The sequence below is a fragment of the Gossypium hirsutum genome, chromosome A01, assembly GCF_007990345.1.
Source record: "Gossypium hirsutum isolate 1008001.06 chromosome A01, Gossypium_hirsutum_v2.1, whole genome shotgun sequence".
Classification (NCBI taxonomy): Eukaryota; Viridiplantae; Streptophyta; class Magnoliopsida; order Malvales; family Malvaceae; genus Gossypium; species Gossypium hirsutum.
In genome coordinates, this window is record NC_053424.1 from 4,997,083 (window position 1) to 5,019,836 (window position 22,754).

The window sequence follows — 22,754 nt, forward strand, 5'->3', positions numbered from 1 at the left end:
TCTTCAATGTCGGCTCAAAGATATCTGAGAAAGGGTTATGAAGCTTATTTGGCGTATGTAATTAATACAAAAGAAGTTGAAAAGAAAGTTGAATCAGTGCCGGTTGTGTGTGAATTTGCGAACGTATTTCCAGAAGAATTACCGGGTTTGCCTCCAGTCAGGGAAGTAGAATTTGGTATTGATTTGATACTGGGAACAGCTCCAATTTCGATTGCTCCGTATAGAATGGCACCAGCAGAGTTGAAGGAATTAAAGTCGCAGTTGCAAGAGTTAACTGATAAAAGTTTTGTGAGACCGAGTTTTTCACCTTGGGGTGCTCCCGTGTTATTTGTAAAAAATAAGGATGGTTCTATGAGCGATGCAAGCGAACGTAGCATGGGAGTCGTATTGGGACAAAAGATAGCGAAAGAGCCTCATGTCATCTGTTACGCCTCAAAGACCCTAGATGCTGCACAAAGCAACTACACAACCATAGAAAAAGAACTTTTAGCTATTGTGTTTGCTTTAGATAAATTTTGATCATATTTACTGGGATCTAAGGTGATTATTTTTTCTGACCATGCAGCTCTTAGGTACTTAATCGCAAATAAGGAAGCAAAGCCAAGGCTCATTAGGTGGATTTTACTGCTCCAAGAATTTGACATCGAGATTCGTGACAAAAATAGGTGTAAAAACCTGGTGGCCGACCACTTGAGTAGGATAAAAACTCCATTTGATGATGATCCCATAAAGGATGAGTTCCCCGACGAAAGCTTATTCTCAACCGAGGCTTACTATCCATGGTATGCAGACATAGTTAATCTCTTAACCACGGGATCGCTGCCCACTGAGTTAGCTCAATCTGTAAAAAACAAGCTTAGACGCGAAGCTCGGAATTACATATGAGACGATCCATACTTGTGGAAATATTGCTCAGATCAGATAATACGACGATGTGTTCCAGAAACCGAGGTAACCTCTATCCTTACTTTTTGTCACACAGAAGCTTGTGGAGGTCACTTTGGCCCTAAGCGGACAGCTCACAAGGTATTGGGGTGTGGGCTATATTGGCCTACAATCTTTCGCGACGCGTTTAACTTCTGTAAGTCTTGCGATAAATGTCAGCATATAGGTAATATCACTAAACGAAATCAAATGCCCCTATCCCCGATTCATGTATGTGAGATTTTTGATGTATGGGGCATTGATTTCATAGGCCCCTTTATTCCTTCGTTTGGAAACGGATATATACTTCTTGCAGTAGACTATGTTTCTAAGTGGATAGAAGCAAAGCCGACTCGCAATGATAATGCTAATACTGTTGCGGGGTTTCTAAAACGAACTATTTTTTCTAGGTTTGGAACACCTCGAGATTTGATCAGTGATCGTGGTACCCACTTTTGCAACAAGGTCATGAAGGCACTATTATCAAAATATGGGGTTCATCATCGTATAGCAACAGCCTACCATCCCCAAACAAACGGCCTAGCAGAGGTTTCAAACAGGGAGATCAAGTCAATTTTGGAAAAAATGGTTCGACCCAACCGTAAAGATTGGAGTCTTCGGCTCAATGACGCACTTTGAGCCTATCAGACAGCGTATAAGGGACCAATTGGCATGACCCCGTATCGACTTGTTTTTGGCAAAGCATGTCATCTACCAGTAGAGTTGGAGCATAACGCTTATTGGGCTATTCGACAATGTAACATGGAGTTAAAGCCCGCGGGGAAGGCAAGGAAATTGGACATTCAAGAATTGGAGGAAATTCGCAATGATGCCTACGAGAATGCTCAAATTTATAAGGACAAAACAAAGATGTTTTATGACAAAAATATAGTTCAGAAGCATTTCTCAGTAGGACAAAGAGTTTTGCTTTATAACTCCGTATTAAAACTATTCCAGGTAAGCTTCGATCTCGGTGGCAAGGACCTTTTATTGTGACTGAAGTATTTACGAATAGCGCAGTTGAAATAGAGAGTGAAGAATCAGAAAAGCGGTTCACAGTCAATGGTCAATGGGTGAAGCCATTTTACAAGAATTTCCAGGCCCACACGGTCGAGAAAATTCAGTTAGAGCCACCATAAAACCGTTCAAGGCGTCGAGCTAACGACGTTAAACAAGCGCTTGTTGGGAGGCAACCCAATCTTTATTTTTATTTTTATTTATTATTTTTCTTTCTTTTCTTTTATTATTTATTATTTATTATTTTATTTTATTTTATTTTAGTTAAATATTAATAAATTTCTCTTCTTCCATCTAGGTGAAATGGAGCGAAAATATGAAGAAAAAAAAAGACAGAAAGTGTGCACCAAAATGCCATATCCCTGCTACCAAACAGTCCTATTCCAGCCCTAAAATCCCTAAAACCTGCAGCCAGACACCCCTTTTCAGCAAATAAAACCCCCAAACCTTACATTTTTTTTTCTTCTTTTCCCAAATTTCTCCATAATCGCCAACTCCTTTCTCCTCCACCACCCACCGCCGATTTCTCAGCCACTATGGTGAGAACCCGAAGCTGAACCGTCGTTGCCACGTCACCCACCCCGTCTCCACCTCTTGCCGTTTCGCCATCTTTTTCTCCACCGTGTGCGCCTACTGACGGTAACTACATGGGGAGTTTTTCTAAACTTTTTTTTCTCCACCTATTTGTTTTCCTTTTACTTTCACATCGAGGATTATGTGTTTTAAGTGGGGGGAGGCATTCTTCGTTGTTATTATCTGTTATTTTTGCTGTTATATTGTTGTTGCTGCTGTTTTGTGCTCATTTCTGCCCATTTATTTTAAGAATATCCTGCTGCTTTTCATGCCCAAGATTTTACCAGGAATTGCCTACTGTTTGACCTACAAGCATAATTCCTACCTTCTAAGGAAGTTATGATTTGTCCCATAATTGATGCCATCTTCACTGTTTTATTTTTATTAGGCTAAAAATAATTGTGATTAATAAGGTTAATTCTATCTTGCTTTTCGTAAAATTGATCAAGTTTAATATAAAGTGAACACTTAAAATGATTGCATGCTTAATTAATGTTCATGGCTATTAGGTGATTATTGAAACTTATTTTTGACACTTAAATTTTTTATTTCCTGAGTTCTCAAGAATTTTAAAATATCGTTTAATTTTTAATAAATGTTTTCCATGGTTATGAGTACAGCTTAGATCGTGACTGACTGAGTAACCGGGGTAGGGTGCTTGGGTTGCCATTCTACTTCGCGTCAAAAGGTTGTGTGACGTGACAAGTAAAACTCCGCTAGCCGAGGTTATGAGTACAGCTTAGATCGTAACTGACTGAGTAACCGGGGTAGGGTGCTTGGGTTGTCATTCTACTTCGCGTCAAAAGGTTGTGTGACGTGACAAGTAAAACTCCGCTAACCGAAAATAAATAATTTTAGGAGTATGTTGGGATGAGTAATCGGGGTGGGGTGCTTGGGTTGTCATCTCTCTTCACGTTAAAAGGTTTAATATATTCCTAAGTAAATAAATAATAAAAAAATTTAAAAAAAATAAAAAAATCAAAAAAGGAAAAAAAAAAGAAGAAAAAAATAAGTACTAATAAAGTTGCACTTCGGGGACTAAAGGAGGAAATAATTAAGGTGTCTTAGTAGGTTTGGTAATTTACCTAAATGGCATAACTCAAGTCGATCTTAATTTTTGTGTGAAATAATTGGAATACTTTTTCTATTTTACTTAAAGCAAGCTTAGAGGTCTCTTTATTTTTCATATGCGTTTTTAACTAATTTTTATGAAACTTTGGAGTGGTATTTCTTTTATGGCAAGATCTAGCTTTCACAGTCGATAGGAACCATACTTGAGGGCAAGCATGGGCTAAGTAGGGGGAATTTGATAATACTCTAAAATGACGTGTTTTTATATATTAATCATGTGTTTATTTTGAGCTTGAGCCTACTAATTTGAGCTATTTATGTCTTTTTATCTTTTAGGGACTAAATTGGAGGCGAAAAGTAAATTCAAGGGAAAAAGCGTTAATTTGGAGATTAAATGGGCCAATATGCAACGTGGGACAAATATGGTGCCAAAAGTGCGAACATGGAAGGCACAAAGACTTAAAAGCAAATAGAAGAGATTTTATTTTGGAAGACTCTATTTTATTTTATTCTATTAGGATAATTAATATTAAGATAATTATTAGGATTATTCAAATTTAGGATTTTATTTTAATTATCTTTGTTTATCTTTAATTAAATGTATTTATCTTTTTAGAATTTAAGTTCAATTAGACTATCTCCCTAGCACTATAAATAAGGGGTGAAGTGACTCTATTTGGGGGCATCTTTTTCTACAAACACTCTCCCCCAAAAGTCTTTTGTTCTTTCATATTTCTTTTCAATAAAATTTCTTTTTCCATATTTTTATTTATTTGCTTTTCCTCCATTATCATGAGCCACTAAAAAACCCTTCTAGCCAAAAGTTGTCAATATTTCCCCAAAAAGGGTTCTTGAGGCCTAGAATCCGTACTTAGCCTTCTCGCCAAGTATTCATCGTTTCTCCGCACTACGGGCTGACGCTTCCGTCCATGGCCCTTAAGAAGTAAGCTTTTCAGCATATGCAAAGGCGGCCGCTTTGTATGTTTTGGAAGGACTGCATAGTCGGTTCGTTAACTTACTGCGTCAGAGGTTGGCGAGCCAAAGAGACAAAATGGTGTGGGATTCGCCATTGAGAAACGTTGATCTAGCATAGATTACTGGCTAGAGTCAGGTTCCCTAAAAATCGTAAATCTAATCTTTGGAACTGGTGGTCATAGGCGTCCTCTTCCACTATAACTGGCTTACTTGAGTCGAGAAGGATCATCCAAAAGCCAAGGATTGAGCCCAAGGTGGAATGAGACAACCGGAGGCTGGAACTTTCCCATAAGAATTTCTTTTCTCTTAAAACTCTCTTTATTATTTTTATTATTTTCGTAATCATAATTTCAGTAAACTTTAAATTCTGTTTTTATTTTATTTTCGTTTCCAAAATCAATTCTTAAATTCTGTTTTTTATTTTTTTCCAGGAACGCAGGTTTTCTTGGGCATGATTCTGCCCAGGATTTCGAGAGACAAGCATTCGTATAATCCGGTCCCTGAGGATTTGACCCTACTTCCCCTTTACTATTTCTTTTTCATTATTTTACAGGGAATAGGATATTTTTGGTGCTCTCAACGATCGCATCATCAGTGCCACGGTTCACCACTCAGTATGGTTTTCCTCATTGAAATACCATACCTACATTTCATACTCGGTATGGAAAATACCATACCTACGTTTCGCAACTCGGTATGGGAAATGTCATACCTACATTTCTTAACTCAGTATGGATAATACCATACCTACATTTCACAACTCGGTATGGATGATCACAACTCGGTATGGATGATACCATACCTACATATCATAGCTCAGTATGGACGACGTCATACCTACATTTCGCACTTTGCTATAGATCAACCATTGTCTTTTCCATCAATTCATCTTGTCACTGAGAGTGCTCAATTTGATCGTTTATTCAATTTTCACGCTCTTACGTTATTCACGATTTTATCATCAATTCATATGAAATAACACATCATGAAATTCATAAAATTAACAAACGGTCACTAAAATTTAGTTATACAAACTCACAAGTACGATTTTTGTATTATAACGATAATCATAATTTCATATTAAATATCCCAAATAAGACATTATATCATTTCTAATTCAACATTTATCGATTATAATCGGGCATGTGATCAATTTATACGTAAGTCATTCATATATATATGTATATTTTCCTCCTCCTCCTCTCCATCCACATCCTTAGTATAAACAACACACTTATAGGTAACATTATCCATAATTTTCACTATCTACTTATGTGAATATTCAAGCTGTCCATCTGTGTTATAGTCACTAAATTATTTTTATCTTGAGCTACAGAATTCCAAATTAAGATCCATAAATTTTCCCAGAAACTAGACTCATATTTATTCTTACCATAAAATTTTCATAATTTTTGGTTTAGCCAATTAGTACAGTTTATTCATTTAAGTTTCCCCTGTTTCACTATCCAACAGTTCTGACCTCTCTTCACTAAAAATTAATTATATCACAGTCCAGAACTCGGATAATGTTCCTGTTGATTTTTATTGAAAATAGACTCATTAAGGATTCTAAGTATATAAATTTGAGCCTCTAATTAATTTTATACAATTTTTGGTGATTTTCCAAAGTCAAAACAGGGGAACCCGAATTCATTCTGACCTTGTCTCACAAAATTCATTGTAGCTCATAATTTACAATTCAATTGCTTACATCGTTTCTTCTATGAGAAACTAGACTCAATAAGCTTTAATTTCATATATTATTCATCCTCTAATTCAATTTTTAAAATTTATGGTGATTTTTCAAAATTAACCTACTGCTGCTGTCCAAAACTGTTTTAGTTCAAGATGATTATTACCATTTTTCCTCTAAATTTCACAGGTCATACAATTCAGTCCTTGCTCAATTAGCCCATCTATTAAGCTAATTTTTCTAAATTAACATTTTATTCCATCATTCTAAACTATTACACAACCTTTGAAAATCAGAATTTTAACACTAAACCTTAAGTCACAACTTTCTCATAATTAGGTCCTAAAATCAATTTCTATTGAAATTACTTGATAAAATCATCAAACAATAAAATCAAAGCTTCAAATTCATTTTAATTCATCATAAACAGTCAACACTTGTCAATGATAGCTTTTAATTTTGTCCATAAAATCAAAAACTAATGAATTAAACACTTGGACCTAATTGTAAAAGTCACGAAAATATAAAAATCTCAAAGAAAAGGGAAAGAATTGAACTCACATATGTCAAAGTATAAAAAACCAGCAGCTTTCAGACCTCCCATGGCGTTTTTGCTGAAGAAAAATGATGATATCTCCAGATTTTTCAATTTTGTCTTGTTTTATATGTTTAATTTGCCAAATTTTCCATTTTGCCCTTGTTTCTCCTTGTCTTTTTGCTGATTTTCTTACCCAACCGTCCAGCTCATACAATTTGGGTCCAATTCCCTTTTAAATCCCTCCTTTTTAATCACTTAAACTATTTAATCACAATTTAATAAATTTCACACTATTTTCAATTTAGTTCTTTTTAATTAATTGACTAACCAAACATTAAAATTTTCTAACGAAACTTTAATACTAACTTAATAACACTCCATAAATATTTATAAAAATATTTATGGTTCGGTTTATGAATCCGAGGTCTCGATACCTCGTTTTTAACCCAATTTACCTGATTAATTCTTTTAAAATCACAAAATTCACTAATTAAAAATAATTCTTTTAAGTTCGCGCTCGCCTATAATTATTATTTATTAAAATTTCTAAAGTTACTCATCGGATTTAGTGATCTCGAATCACTATTTCCGACACCACTAAAAAAATTTGGCTGTTACATTTATAGTGTTCCAATAACTATAAATGAATAGGTGTAATTAATCAAAAGATAAATCTTTTGGTCATTGGTCAAAAGTTATATCACTTGATTTTTGAAAAAGAATTATAATTATTCAAACAATATTACTTGAATAATTATAATATTATATGAATAATTATGTCTTTTTAAAGATGTTATTCAGAAAAGACACATATTGAAAGATGTCTCTATGAAGAGACATGAAAATTCCTATAAATAGGAATGTGATTTCATTTGGAAAACACACCAACAAATTCTAAAATTCTTTCTATCCTCCTCCATTTTCTAATATTATTAGATTATTCTATAAAGTTTACTGCAGAAATTTTTTGTAGAAATTAAGTTTCTTATTATATATTGCTCAGTACTTACTATTTTCGTTAGTGCAAAACGCAAATAGTCATCGGCTTCATTGTATCCTCGAGTTTAATTTGCTTGAAACTCTTTTGCCTACCGAATATAGGTGGGGTAAATATAACCTTAAAGATGATGGCTTGATACATGTCTTGGAGTCTTGTCCTATTTTTTCATTTTTTTGTTCAAATTTCATTGTGTATTTGAAATTTTCCTTACCAAAGATTCGTACTAACAATTAAGAGATTTAATTTTGAAAATAAATTAAATTATCATTTAGGAGTTATTTTTAATTTATTATTCATTGAATAAAATATATTATTTTAGTGAATTTTTTTTTTAAGATGCCAGAGTATTTTAAGGATTTGAGTTATTTTATTCTTATTTTTCTTTGAAGTTTGTAAAATTTTCAAACTTCAAACTCAAATCATTAACTATTCTAAGGGGTATGAAATATGTGAACAGACTATAGTATAGGAGATTGTATTGGTAGCTATTCAGAATGGTAAATCAATTCTTTTAATCTTTGTCAAAATGGTGGTATGATTCTCATTATCTGCTTAAAGGAAGCTTTGGCTATGGTGTTTTGTTTTGAAGGCTATTATGAAGAATGATGTTTCAAAATCAATGAGTTCCATCGTAGTTTGTATTTTGATGCTTTATTATTATTATTATTATTATAAATGATAGTATATTGAAATATGTATTCTAACATGCCTTCATTTTTAAATTTTATAATATTTTAATAACGTTTTGTTCAAATCCATCTTGGTCAACTACACTTGTTGCCATGTTCATTTTTGGTTTTTTTTTTTAACTCTATAAACGTGTGATTTTTGGTATTTTATTGTCTATTTTTCTTTGAAAATTTCAATTCCATCAACAAGTTATCAGAAAGAAAAGAAATCTAGTGATATTTTATATTAGCCAACTCTGTAAAATAACACATACCTTCACTGAGTGGAATAATAAGGTTTGAGGTTGAGGCTGTGGCTGAGGCTGGGAGAATAAGAGACCTCATGCTTTGTACATATAGAAGAGGCCCAATCACTAGCAGCCAGTACATTGATTTCAGTCTGAAATTTTCAACAAAGCACATTAAAGAAAATGATGTCTTGATAAGACCATGAAATAATTAATAGGAAATAATAGCGGTAATATAAGAGTAATTTGTACTAAATTACATTTTCAACTCTGATAGTAATTTAGTAATGAAGTAATTCTATCGTTCATGTATGTACGGTAATAAAACACATTAACAACAGTAGAGAATAATATATTTCAGAACTAAGCATGTCCAATTGTTCGGATTTTTTATTACTAAAAAAATATTTCTGAAAAATGCCTCACACGTTAACAATTGAGCTCCAATCCAGAGGGCCATGATCGACACTCCATGAAATTGGGGCACCAATCATCAGCTTTTGGTATATATCGAAAGTAGAGAGGCCACTGATGTTATGAAGACCGATCGGAACCAGGGCTTCAACGGTGCAAGAGGGATGAAAAGCAGAAGATGCAGTTCCTCCATCCAAAAAATAGAAGTAATTAATATTAGTTGGTGGAAAGGAAGAGCAACGAGAAGCATTTATGTAATTAGCCCCACACCAAGATTTGTTTATCTTCATACTGCAATTCATGACAAACATCTCTTCATATGTATATGTATCGAACTCGAACTCAGACTCAGGATGAAGATATGTATCAGATGTTATTCCAAGGAATTTACTACTTATAGAGACACCGGAAGGAAGGGAACTGAGAGGAAGAGAGCACCTATCTATGTCAAGATTCACATCTACAAGATGAATAGTTTGGTTATCATAAGAGATGTGTTTGACATAGAAACTCCCACGTTCCATAGGGAAAATGGCGCGATTATTATCGCACACCAGCTCAAATCCCTTACGACCACAGCTACGAGGCTGGGTTTTTAATCGAAAAGGGTAACTGATGTTAAGGTTTCCACACAAAGGAAATCCACAAGGCGTTTATGCTTCGAGCAGTGCAAGCATGAGGAAAAAAAAGAGAAAGCGAGGGCCAGGAATTGCAGGAGGAGCCAAAATAATGCAAGTTTTGGGGTTGCCATCCTCAACCTCAAGTGTGAGTGGCAGAGAAAGGAGATTTATATAACTAAGGACGTTTGTTTAATTTAATCAGGCAAGGCATTACTAAGGAAATTAACTCTATTCTCTTCATCTTATAATTTCTGCATTAATTCCTCCTGACTAGAAAAACACAAAAAGAAAGAGTAAACTAATTAAAACTAAACCATTAAAATACTTCAACACTGACCAGTCATTGAGCAATCAAAAAATTGATGGCCAAACTGACACAGAAAATACTTGTTATAGAAGTAATCTATATGTGAATCCTCCTTAATATAAAAAGGAAAAAAGCAAATCTTGCTATGAAAATTCAAACAACTAGAGTCTGCTGCCTAATAAGTATAATGGTCAAATCTATAGATCCCATTATAATAATGATACATTGGACCATTTTCCTTTAAAGCAAAATAACTATTACTTGATGGAAAGTTTAATTCATGTTTAGTGGTACAGATTAAAATTTTAAAATAACGGGTGACTGATGTTAGAATTTCCACAAAAAGTTGAGGCACGGTGCTTGGCTTAGGTGATGCAAACATGAGGGTTAAATGAAAAACACGAGGGCCAAATAATGGGAGTTGTGGTCCAAGGCTTATTGACCCTAAAACCTAAGCTTAGTACGAAGAAGCGGGCAGCTAGCTTCGTGAATCTGTAATATCATTCCATGGCTGAAAACCAAGTCAAAAAAGCCGGTTGAACTGTCAAATGAATAAACTATATCAAACTTGATGACCAAAAAGTGTGTGGATGTTTTTATTCATTTGTAGAGGTAGGACCAATCAAACATTGCAACTTAAACTGAGGGATAACAAGTCTTCAATTTTGTAGTTCATCCAATCCAATCTTTACAATTAGGAGGTTAACTTGACTACAACACTTCAACCCCATTCATTCTTTGTTTTACATTTTCTTCTTACATCTAAAAAAACAAAAAGAAGCAATGAATTAGAATTCCAATTATTAATACAATTATTTTTTTAAAAATGGTATTTATAGAAATTTTAAGATATATCAAAAGAATTAAGAAAGAGTTTGCCTTTGACTTTGAATATATATATATATATATATATTTGCATTAATAGCATGGATTTATTCAACACCGAAATTATTGTTGAGTTATTAGAATGTTGACTTGGTTGATGTTGATTTACACCTAACCTAAGCCCTCCCTTATGGACATTGTAATTTTATTTTAGTTTCTTTTTCTTGATAATATTATTTGAATTTTATACTTGTCGAAATAATTTTTTTGAAAACAGGTCGACTTTGGTTTTGAAAATGAAAAAATCGAAAATTAGGAGCCGCCACCAATCTTTTTTTATTGAGGTGTAATCGGGTCACCTCGTAATTTGATTGTTTTAATAAAATGTTTTGTTTTACTAAAAAATTGACTTTGGCCTACGAAATTCAAGAAAACAGGTCCAGGAGTCGATTACGTACGAGAAAATATTAGCACCCTCGTAATGCCCAAAACTGGTACCTACTTGATTAATTAATTTTTTAATGCCGAAATTTAAAAACCCAAAAAAAATTTTAAGATACGATCCTCTTTTTTTATTAATGTTAATTAAATAAGGGTACTTGGATAAATCGAAACAAATGCTAAAGACTTTTTTGTCAGGCTGTTGTTTTCCACATCATTTTCTTCTACGTTTTCATATAAATTTTTGGGATTCAACTCGCTTCCGTAAATACTTGAATTTGTAATGATATTCGAAAAGGATGCCTTGCCTTCGAGGATGCTAACGACCGTAGACATGGATGGCCTTGCTGCTGCAGTAGAATTTGTGCATACGAGAGCTACATTGATCATTGTCATTGCCTCTTCGGGGTCGCAATGAAAGGCTACCCTTGGATCAATTAAATCCAACAAATTCCCCTTTTGCTTCAACGTATTAGCCTAGAAACACACAATTTAAGTGACACAACGAACGCTATTACAGTCAAGTAAATGTCGACACTGAAAATCAACCGAAATTGCAAAAATAATGATATCACTGTCAGATTTTTCATTTAACATGCCTCTTTCAGTGAATGTTGCTAAGACAATATACATATCAACATGGATTTATAATGAAATTAACAAAGAGAGTTGGGTTACCAAATCAAGGAGATAGAAAGATTCTTCCTTTAAGCGACCGTGTTTAGTGTTGCACGTGCCACTAACAATTTCAAGGGCCACGATCCCAAAACTATATACATCTGCTTTATCAGTTAAACGTCCATGCATTGCATATTCGGGAGTCATATAACCACTGCAAAGTTAAGAAGATAAATCAAATCTAGCTTCCAAAATGCTAACAGTGACAAGCAATCTGAAGTGGGACTTACTAAGTTCCAGCAATTCGGGTGCTAATGCGGGTATTGCCTTCTTCGTCAAGCTTGGCCAAACCAAAGTCGGATATTTTAGGGTTTAAATCCTTATCAAGCAACACATTGGTGGCCTTAATGTGTTTATAGACAATCTTCAACCTTGATTCTTTATGGAGAAAAGCTAAACCTCTTGCTATACCAATTCAGATCTTCCGTTTAGTTGGCCAGTCTAATGTCAACTAAAATTCTTCTGGACCTTTCAATAACGATTATAGACAAGAGATTGAAGTTCAGATATACTAACATGTCCTTACATATCCTCGAGTGTCGATAATACTAAATGGAGTTAAATTCAATCAGGTGAATGAGACCTACCGAACAATGTACGAGCAAGGCTATTGTTTTCCAAGTACCCATATATAAGCAACAGTTGATTTCCTTGGATGCAACATCCATACAGTTTTACTAGATGAGGATGTTGTAGAGCTGAAATCATGCCAATCTCCGTTACGAACTCGCAATTCCCTTGCTTTGATCTAGCGGATAGCTACTTGACAGTAATTTCTGTGCCATCTGCCAGAATGCCCTGCATTTACACCAGGTTCATCAACAAAGTAATAGGTCAATGAATGTGTAGCTAGCACATGATAGATACCTTGTAAACAGGACCAAAACCACCTTCTCCAATCTTATTAGCAGCATCAAAGTTGTTTGTTGCGTCCTTAATTTGCCTTAGGGTGAAGCAACTAGTCTGCAATTCTATACCTGTTAGATCTGTCAAAAAACCAAAGCCAAATACATAAGAAACATTTATTTATAATATAGCTTCTGACTAACATCTCTGCATTCTTAACCTATTTGGTGTATAAATGGTGAAATAGGCAGTAGATAGGTATATTGTACTATCATTACATGTCTCATGAATTTCGAATGTAACAGAATATATTAATTTCCCTATACATACCTCGTTCCAATGTACTCCTACGTCTTAAGCATTCACTCCACCAAAGGATGCCGCCCACAATCAAGCAAGTAGCAAATATTGCAGCAGCCACAATACCAACCTCTGTAGCTACGCTGATACCTCCCCCACTACCTTTTCGAGGTTTATAAGCTGGAATTGAAGAATAGTATATAAATGTTATCAGTGAACATGAGAAGACACTCTTGGAATTGAAGAAAATTATATAGAAGTTTGCAAGTAAGAGATGGCATAAGTATAGTAAACATTGCAATTAGTTCATACAGTCACCCTTAAGAAAATATTCCTAGAATCTTAAGGAATACAACTGGTATGATCCTTGAAATTTCATAGCTTTAATGACTATACGTGCTAAATCTATTAAATAGGGTGTTGGACAAGAAGAAGTCGTTTCCACTAATATGAGAGAATTATACTCTAGCTATCAACCTACCAGCATCAAAGATAGATATTGCAGAAATAACAGGACCAAAAACTCCCCTCTGGGGAATAGATGTTGTACCTTTTCTAGCCCAATGTAAACGGATCTCCAAAGTACCATCTGAAACATTTGTAGTGAAATTCTTTAGAATTGGTTTGCCAACCCCGCCTGCTTCATCCTTAATATTGAAATCCTTCAGCTCTCGCTTTCCCTGCAAATTATCCATTCCATTTTGTTGGAACATTGGCATAGGAGGAAGTATGTTTTGACAGTAGAGGAAGAAAACAGAGATCAGAACAAGGCAGGAAGCAAGATGCAAGAAAAGTTTTACTTGCTCAAAAACGTACAAACGTGTAGCAAGGAAGCAATCTGATTTTTTTACAACTAATATGCTTACTCATTTAGTATGAAAACAATACATTTATAACCAAATACATCACCAAATACTACCTACTACCACTAAGTAGCCTAGTAACTTGATAAACATTGCTTGTACATATGAATAAGCTGAATTATCAGCTCAATCATCAACTAAACTCATCAAAACATCCACAACTAAGTTCATTTTCAACCAAACTAAACTACATTGCAACTAAAACAGAAAATATGTTGCTGCAACATGCACACTTCCTGCAGCATGCATACAAGCCATATGCACTCAACAAAAACATAAAAGCAACATGGTTGGCCATTTTCAACACTCCTCCTTGGACTCCATGCTGTGAATACAAATCATTCGACAATTTTTAAGCTTGGCAGTCCCAAAATACTTTGTTTCAAGCTGACCCTACTCAAGCACTTCATTTTCAATTTATCTTCAACCATGGCCTCATACTCAACCAAATCTGACTTACACACTTGACTATCCTAGTCTTTTGTGCCAAAGATTTGTTCTAAAAATGGATTATTTCCTCCATCACAGCCTTGGTTGACAACACATCTTGCCTTGTTCCCTATTACAGTCCTGCTTCTTCTTATATAAACAGCTTGCAAGTATAGTTTACTTGCCTTCAGTCTGCCATTTTTGGCTTGCACCCTCTCGAGCTTGCATTTAAATCGTCCGTCTCTTCAGCTTGCACCCACTCGAGCTTGCATTTAGACTGTCCTTGAAACTCCTCCTTCAACTTATAGTCTCACAAAGGTGAGTTGCTGCTACCTTAACAAGCAGCCCTCAAAGATGTTAGACTTTGGTAGCTTCTATCGTTCTTAACAAACAGCAGAAGTAAAAACAAGCCTTCAAATGTGACAGGCTTTAACGGCTTCTTGCCTTTCTAGCAGCAAAAGTAAAAATCAATGGCCCTCAAAAACTTGGGCTAGCTCATGATACCATTTGTTGGAACATTGGCACAGGAGGAAATATGTTTTGACAGTAGAGGAAGAAAACAGAGAACAGAACAAGGCAGGAAGCAAAATGCAAGAAAAGTTTTACTTGCTCACAAGCGTGTAGTAAGGAAGCAATCTGATTTTTTTACAACTGATATGCTTACTCATTTAGTATGAAAACAATACATTTATAGTCAAATACATCACCAAATACTACCTACTACCACTAAGTAGCCTAGTAACCTGATAAACATTGCTCGTACACATGAATAAGCTGAATTATCAGCTCAATCATCACCTAAACTCATCAAAACATCAGCAACTAAGTTCATTTTCAACCAAACTTACATTGCAACTAAAACAGAAAATATGTTGCTGCAACATGTACACTTGCTGCAGCATGCATACAAGCTGTATGCACTCAACAAAAACATAACAGTAACATGGTTGGCCATTTTCAACACATTTAACCTAATTTCCATATATGCAGTCACATGTTGTAAAGGCTAGAAATATAATAATGAAGTATCGGCTTAATTATGGCCATAATCATAGCTTAACCGGGGATTGGATTTTGAACCCTTATTAGGCCAAAGCGCCTTCATTGGCTCAAATACTGTTTTCAGAACTAGTTAAGAAGAAATATGCTGAAATACCTGAATGTAAACATCAAATATCCGCCTTCCTAAGCTGCTATAATTTTTATCATCAGTGAAGTCTATCTCCGCAAAATGGAGGCACACGTTGTATGTTGCATTGCACAGACAAAATGCATAGTAAGTCAATGAGCTATATGAAAGGCGAGCATTGATGTAAAGCGGACCAACACTTGAAGCAACTTGTTTATTTTCCCGAACTAAGCTACGCTTTGTAATTGAATCATCCAAAAAAAAACAGTGCCGCTAAATATCCAATAAGTACTTCGATGAAATGTTTTGTCGTCATAACCATCAACTTCATAGGTGATATTATCAATAGTTTCTACATTCCCTCCACAGTTTATATAAAGATAGTGCGAAGCTGAGGTATAATGAAACAGCAATAAGTATTGCAGGAAATTACAACCAAAGTGAAATGGCCATTACGACTCCACATAGTTAAGCAGTACATGAAATTTCTACTTACGTTCTGGTGGACAATTAAGGTTTCCCAAACATGAAACAGCTCCTCTATTAAAAAAATAGAAGCCGCAGAAAAAATGTTAGGCATTGTATTCATAAGAGAAAAACTGCAGTCAACAAAGAAAAATGATTGTTTGTTAACACTTACGAGTTATTGATCCTTGAAGCGCTTGCAAACAAGTTCCTATAGATGATAAGGAAATATTACATAAACCATAGCTAGTATATCGGAGATCCACTCGTAAATAAAAAAAAAACTCAAAAAATATAGCTTAGGTTTTTCTTACAGGCCACTTTTCTGACAGTCATCAACACCACCTGTACTTGTGAAGTTGTTATATGAAAGATCTCTACAAACAGAATTGTTCAGAGTATTACTGTGATGATTAAGCTTCTTGAGCATATAATTTGCTGTCACTAAGCTTTTGGAAGAGAACTTCACATTATATGATTGTATCAGGAATCCATTGAGGGACTGCTCCAGTAAACATATTTCCAGCTAAAATCCTGAGAAAAGAATATCATGAAGTTCTTATAATTAGATACTGTGCCATAGAAAGATTTATCAGTTAAAATGAAACCCTTTTTTTTGCAATTAGATAATTATATATATTTATGTCACAGGTGTTTCGCACGTGGAAGAGAAATATTAATTTCTCCGCTGAGTCCATTGAAGCTGAGATCTCTACAAGAAAATTTGTAAAAAGGTATGAAAACCGCATTTTGTATCAGAAAATATGCTCAATTAACTTGTTGTACAACCATAGAACAAAGTAGAACTTAAACTAAAAACAATTGTGTGATATGTAGGATAAGTGTTAGAGTCGCATGATTTGTTCAAACCCTTGCAAGTATTGGTAGAACTTACAAGTACACGAATATTTGGATGGCCATTTCCAATGCACCAGCAAGTATGCAGGCATGATAAAGATTCTAGAGACATAATTATGCTAATATGGGCTGGTATGAGGTATGGGCTGAAATAAATTGAAGGAGATAATTTTCTTCAATTAGGAAACCAAGCCTATTAGTCTATTACTCATAAGGTCTTTAAGCTTGACATATGGTTAAGAGAAGTAGGTAGCTCTCCAATGGGATTGCAGCTCCTCAATATCCTGTAATGCAATCACAATAACACTCAATTATTTAAGAGTCTGTTTGTTTACCAAGAAAACATTTTTCGAAAAATGTTTTCTTAGTTTTTCGGTGTTTGTTCGCTTGAAAATCATTTACATTGATAAAACATTTTCAGAAACATTGAAAAATGAGAAGGGATTTGGGGAAAATATCTTACCGATTTTATTTCTGTAAGACATTTTCCATCTTTCCTCCTCCTTCCGTCCTTCTCCTTCTTCATCCAATTGAACCAGTTCCCTTCCTGAAACAAAGCTCAAGGTAACTTTTTTATGCTTTACTCTGTATTTCATTCAATTTGTCACCTCTCTCACTGAAATCTTCTTCTTCCTTTTTTTTCTTTTGTTGAAGAATCTATTTGGATTTTGCATCTGTTTGGATTTTGTATCAGTCTGTTGAAGAATCTTCTTCTTCTTCTTTTATGCTTTATTTAAAATCTATTTGTTTCTAGGTTTTGCATCATTCAGTTTATACTTGCTCTTCTATTACCTTAAATTTGTTTTTTTCTTTGATTTTTTGCTCTTATATAGTATGCCTCTATCTCTATGAAACATAGAGCCTTTCTTTCTTAGTCAGATTCTTTCTTGACTTGAACCAAAGCAACTCTTTCACCTCTCCACGGACACTATCACTAAACCATAGCTACTTTCATCATTGATCTACTGGTATTCTATCTTTCATCCCATAGGCTAGCTGTTTGCTGCAACATTTAGCATTATTCCTTTATGGCATTAACAGAAACAAAGCATCGAGAGAGAGAGAGAGCATGCCATTCCCCTATCTGTTCATTTTTTATTCAATCGAATCCATAGATATTTGGTAACAAAACACTATCTTTCTTTTCTTCTTTCTCTCTTCCAAGTTCTTCATCATAGAAACAAAACCCAAAGGTAGAACCTTTTTTGCAAGCATAATTTTTTGGAATTTCGGATACCACTTCTTTCACTTTCTTTAGAACTCTATTTTCTTCTTTCTTGTTCGGGAATTTAAAGATGAAGAAATAGAGAGATAAGCTGACTTGAAAGATGATGGAGCCAGTGCCAGGGGCATTGGGAACTAGCGCGAGCTTGGCTCTTCGTTTGGGACAAACCATTTTCTCCTCTGCTTCACTTCTTTTCATGTGTTTTGATGTTGAATTCTATAACTATACTTCTTTCAGGTGATTCCCAAAAGCTTCATTTCTTCTATTTTGTTGGGTTAAATTTTGATTTTGGTTTTCTCTTTACCCTTTAATCGTCAATACCCATGCCCTTATTTCTGTTATTTTGTTAGAATTCAATTTATTGTTACTTGATAGTTGATTTCTGGTGTTAAAATGGAAGTCTGAGGGAAAACTGTCATGATCATCATCTTGATGAATCTAGTACTATGTTAGGAGTTAAAATTTTTATGAGAGGACTGATCAAACATTTCTTTGCTTTTCCATTTTTATTGAGGAAGCAAGATAAATGCAGTCAAATGAACTGTATGCAATTCTTTTATGTGATCTTTTGGGTTCTGGGCTTTGGAATTATCAAATGCTTTCACTTGCTTAACTATCAAACTTCAGTAAGGATTCTAATATAGTTTAAAAAAGGGGTGAATTATATGTTATTTCTTCTATTTCAATGGAAATTTCTCTAAGTTGATTCTAAAACTAGTTATCATGAACCTTAATGGATCTTGTATTGTATCTTCTAATGTTTTTCCTTGAATTTTGGTCCTAGATTTCTCATGTTCATATTAACATTGAACCAGATAGTATTAAAAATTATTTCAATTAAAAGTCAATTAGTTACTCTTCCACTTCTCTCAGGTTCCAAACACTAAAAATTTCACAATATCTCATCACATAAACGGAAAACACAACAAAAAGATAACTACAAACTTAAACAGATAACTTGAACTTCGATAGTTACAAGGTCAACTCAAAAGTCAAAACCAAAAATAATCAAAGCCAAACAGTAAATCTTTTAATTTAAATTTTTTTCCATGAAATATCAGTTTATAACATCACATACTCCAAATATCGCAACTATTCATCAATCAAAACAAAAAAATTCAAAAAATAACTAAAGAAAAAGAAGAGAAAACTCACAGAAGAAAAAGAGTAATCCAAAGGAGATAGAGTAAACAAGATTAGAACCAAAAATAAAAAGTAAAGATGAATTACATGAATAATTTCGATAAAATAAAAGAGAGCTACTTACACTTTCGATGATGAATTTGAGCTGAAAAGAAGACGAAATGAAAATAAAAGGATGAGATATTCTCTTTCCTAGATCCTTTTTGAGGTGTGTCTCTCAACTATCCATTCCTTTAGTTTCCTTTATTTCTCATGTTCATTTTCTCATATTCATATAGTAGTTAAAAGTTGGTTCAGCTATCTGCCACAAGTAGTGAGTCCAATATCCTATAGTTTCAGCATTGTTAGAAAAGATAAGGAAACTTGAATATCCTATATTCTCTTGATTTTAATATATACGATATGAAATGATGAATAATATAAAGAAAACCCGAGAGAATAAGAGGAAAAAAATTCACACCAATTAATAAAAGCATGAGCTTATAAGTTGCTTGCAACTACCAACATGAATAAACTATATTCTAATTTTGGTGGTGAGACTGAGTTGAGTGGGTGAAGGGTTCACGAACCTAGTTTCCATAGCTTTACTTTCTCTAATCTTTCAATATCGTGCATTTTGGTAATTTCAGCTAGCATGCTTTGATGATTGAGATGGTTATTGGCCAAAGCTAGAAGTAAGCATCATGTCTTTATCATCAGTTAAGTAAATAAATTATTTCCTCAAAAGCCCTGTGCTTTATCTCAGTTTATTTTGGTCAATATTGTAGTGATGATAGTGATGGAAATTTTGGAATTCAACTTTGAATCGAAGTTGTTTAGCCCACTGAATTGTTAGCACAATTGGTTTAAAAATTTTAAAAACAAATTCTAATTGCTTTTGTACTCTTTAATTGATGAAGCATTTAATTAATTAATTTTAAAAAGTATTATTAAATTGAATACAAATTTTTTTATTAAATATTTAATTAAATCATATTCTTAATTATTTTGATTAGAGTATTTATCGATCAATTTGATTGGACTGACATTTAATTTTTAACTTTGCTCCTACTGCATTGTTTTTGTCTTGTTGAAGTGGTCTATACTGTAGTACTTTTAATATATACGTGTTGCGCGGAAGCGTGTGAAAGAGTAAAATTATTGTACTAAAAAATCACACTAAGTTCAATTCCCAGGAAAGAGAGGTGAATCACGAGGATCACTTAAGTACCAAGTCTTTCCTAGCTAGAATATCCCTCTATCGTAATTTAATAGCACAATAAATCACTACAATCACACTCACAAAATATGAAAAATAAATAGTAAAGAACACCATAATTTTAACGAGGTTCGGCAAATCTTGCCTACATCCTCGGGTACTACCAAATATATTTCACTCCAAAATACAAGTGAAACTTTACAAATAGGGAGAGAGAACAATGCCTTAAGTAGAGAATGGCAAATGTGGGATGATTAAAATGAGCAAAGGTTAGGTCTATTTATAGTTGAGGTTCAAGGGCCACCTTGTAAAGTCCTTATTCACTTAGGGACCAAAAATTGCTATTATTCCATGCCCAACACTAAATAAATATTTGGTGCCCATAACTTTGACCTTTCCAAGGTATGGGTAGGTATGGGAAAGGTATGGGCAAAGTATGGGCAAGGAATGGGTATATTCTAATAATCTCCACCTTGAAGATTTGATTAGGATAATCTTATCTTCACACAATTCTTTCTGCCTTTGACAACAATACTTGATAGTGCCTTCTTCAACTGTTAAACTTGCAGGATATTGATCAAGTTCCAACAATGTTCGAACTTGGTTGCTGTTACTACCTTGGTCATCATATCTGCGGGATTATCTGCAGTCTTGATCTTCTGAAGACAAATTTTCCCCTCTTCAATAATTTCCCGCACAAAATAGAATTGTACGTCGATATGCTTTGTACGTGCATGATAGACTTGATTCTTTGTTAAATGAATAGCACTTTGACTATCACAATACATGTTAATATGCTCCTGAACCAATTCTAAGGTTTTAGCCATACCTTGTAACCAAATAGCCTCCTTTACAGCCTCTGTTATAGCCATGTACTTGGCTTCTGTGGTTGACAATGCAACTGTAGACTGTAATGTAGACTTTCAACTTATTGGTCCTCCAACAAGTGTAAACACATAACAGGTGGTTGATCTTCGCTTGTCCAAATCACCGGCATAGTCAGAATCAACATACCCAATAACACCTTTACCAAGTGTATTATCCTGCTTGAACAGTAATCCAATATCCACGGTCTTCTGAATATACCGTAGAATCAATTTCACAGTTTGCCGATGTCCTTTTCCAGGATTATGCATATACCTGCTCACTATACTAACTGCCTGTGAAATGTCGGGTCTTGTACACACCATTGCATACATCAAGCTACCCACTGCATTAGAATACGGAACTTGCAACATGTATTCTCGTTCCGTATTCATCGAAGGAGATAGTTGTGCAGAAAGCTTGAAATGAGCAGCCAACGGGGTACTTACAGGTTTTGTCTGCTCGTTCATGCCAAACTGCTGTAGTACCTTCTTCAAATACTGCTTCTGAGACAAGCTAACTATCATAAGCTCTATCTCTCCATATTTCCATGCCAAGAATCTTTTTAGCTTCTCCTAGATCTTTCATCTCAAACTCGAGATTGAGTTGAGTCTTCAATTTTTCAATCTCAACTTTGCTCTTAGATGTTATTAGCATATCATCAACATATAAGAGCAAGTATATGAAAGTTCCATCTTGTAGCTTCTGAAAATACACGCAATGATCAAATTTGCTTCTTGTGTACCTCTGCCCTTTCATGAACTGATCAAATCGCTTGTGCCACTGCCTCAGAGATTGCTTCAATCCATAAAGCAACTTTGTCAGTTTGCAAACCAAATTTTCTTTACCAGCAACCTTGAATCCATCTGGCTGAGTCATATAGATTTCCTCTTCCAAATCACCGTGTAAAAACGCGGTCTTCACATCAAGCTGAACTAGTTTAAGATCATATTGTGCAACCAAGGCTAGCAAAATCCGAATAGACGAATGCTTCACAACTAGAGAAAACACTTCATTGTAGTCTATTCCTTCTTTCTGAGCGTAACATTTTGCTACCAATCTAGCCTTGTATCGAATTTCATTTTTACCAGGAAATCCTTCCTTCTTTGCATATACCCATTTGCATCCAATTGCCTTCTTTCCCTTGGGTAGTGTCACCAACTCCCAGGTCCTATTTTTACGAAGAGACTGCATTTCTTCATTTATTGCTTGCTTCCACTTTACACCATCAGGGTTACTTATTGCTTCTGTGTAAGTAGAAGGAACATCATCATCTGCAATTGGAAGTGCATAGGCCACTATATCATCAAAGCGAGCAGGCTTACGAATCTCTCTTCTTGGCCTCCTATATGCAATTGAATCTTGTTGCTATAGAGGTTCTTGGGTAGGAACCTCTTCATCATTTGTCCCTTCAATATTAGCTGGATCATCATTAACCTTTT

General features: G+C 34.5%; 1 non-coding gene and 1 pseudogene across 1 annotated transcript in view; both read right to left on the reverse strand.

Moving 5' to 3' along the window:
• LOC107940619 (rust resistance kinase Lr10) overlaps window positions 1–9,265 on the reverse strand; it is a 26,747-nt gene extending 17,482 nt beyond the window's left edge. The window contains exons 1-2 of the transcript XR_005899653.1: window positions 9,134–9,265; window positions 8,735–8,859 (exon numbers count right to left, since the gene is read on the reverse strand). This is a non-coding gene — a transcript (rust resistance kinase Lr10). The remainder of the gene's footprint in view (window positions 1–8,734; window positions 8,860–9,133) is intronic.
• LOC107940608 (probable leucine-rich repeat receptor-like serine/threonine-protein kinase At3g14840) lies at window positions 8,162–18,305 on the reverse strand (annotated as a pseudogene).
• Window positions 18,306–22,754: the final 4,449 nt, after the last annotated feature.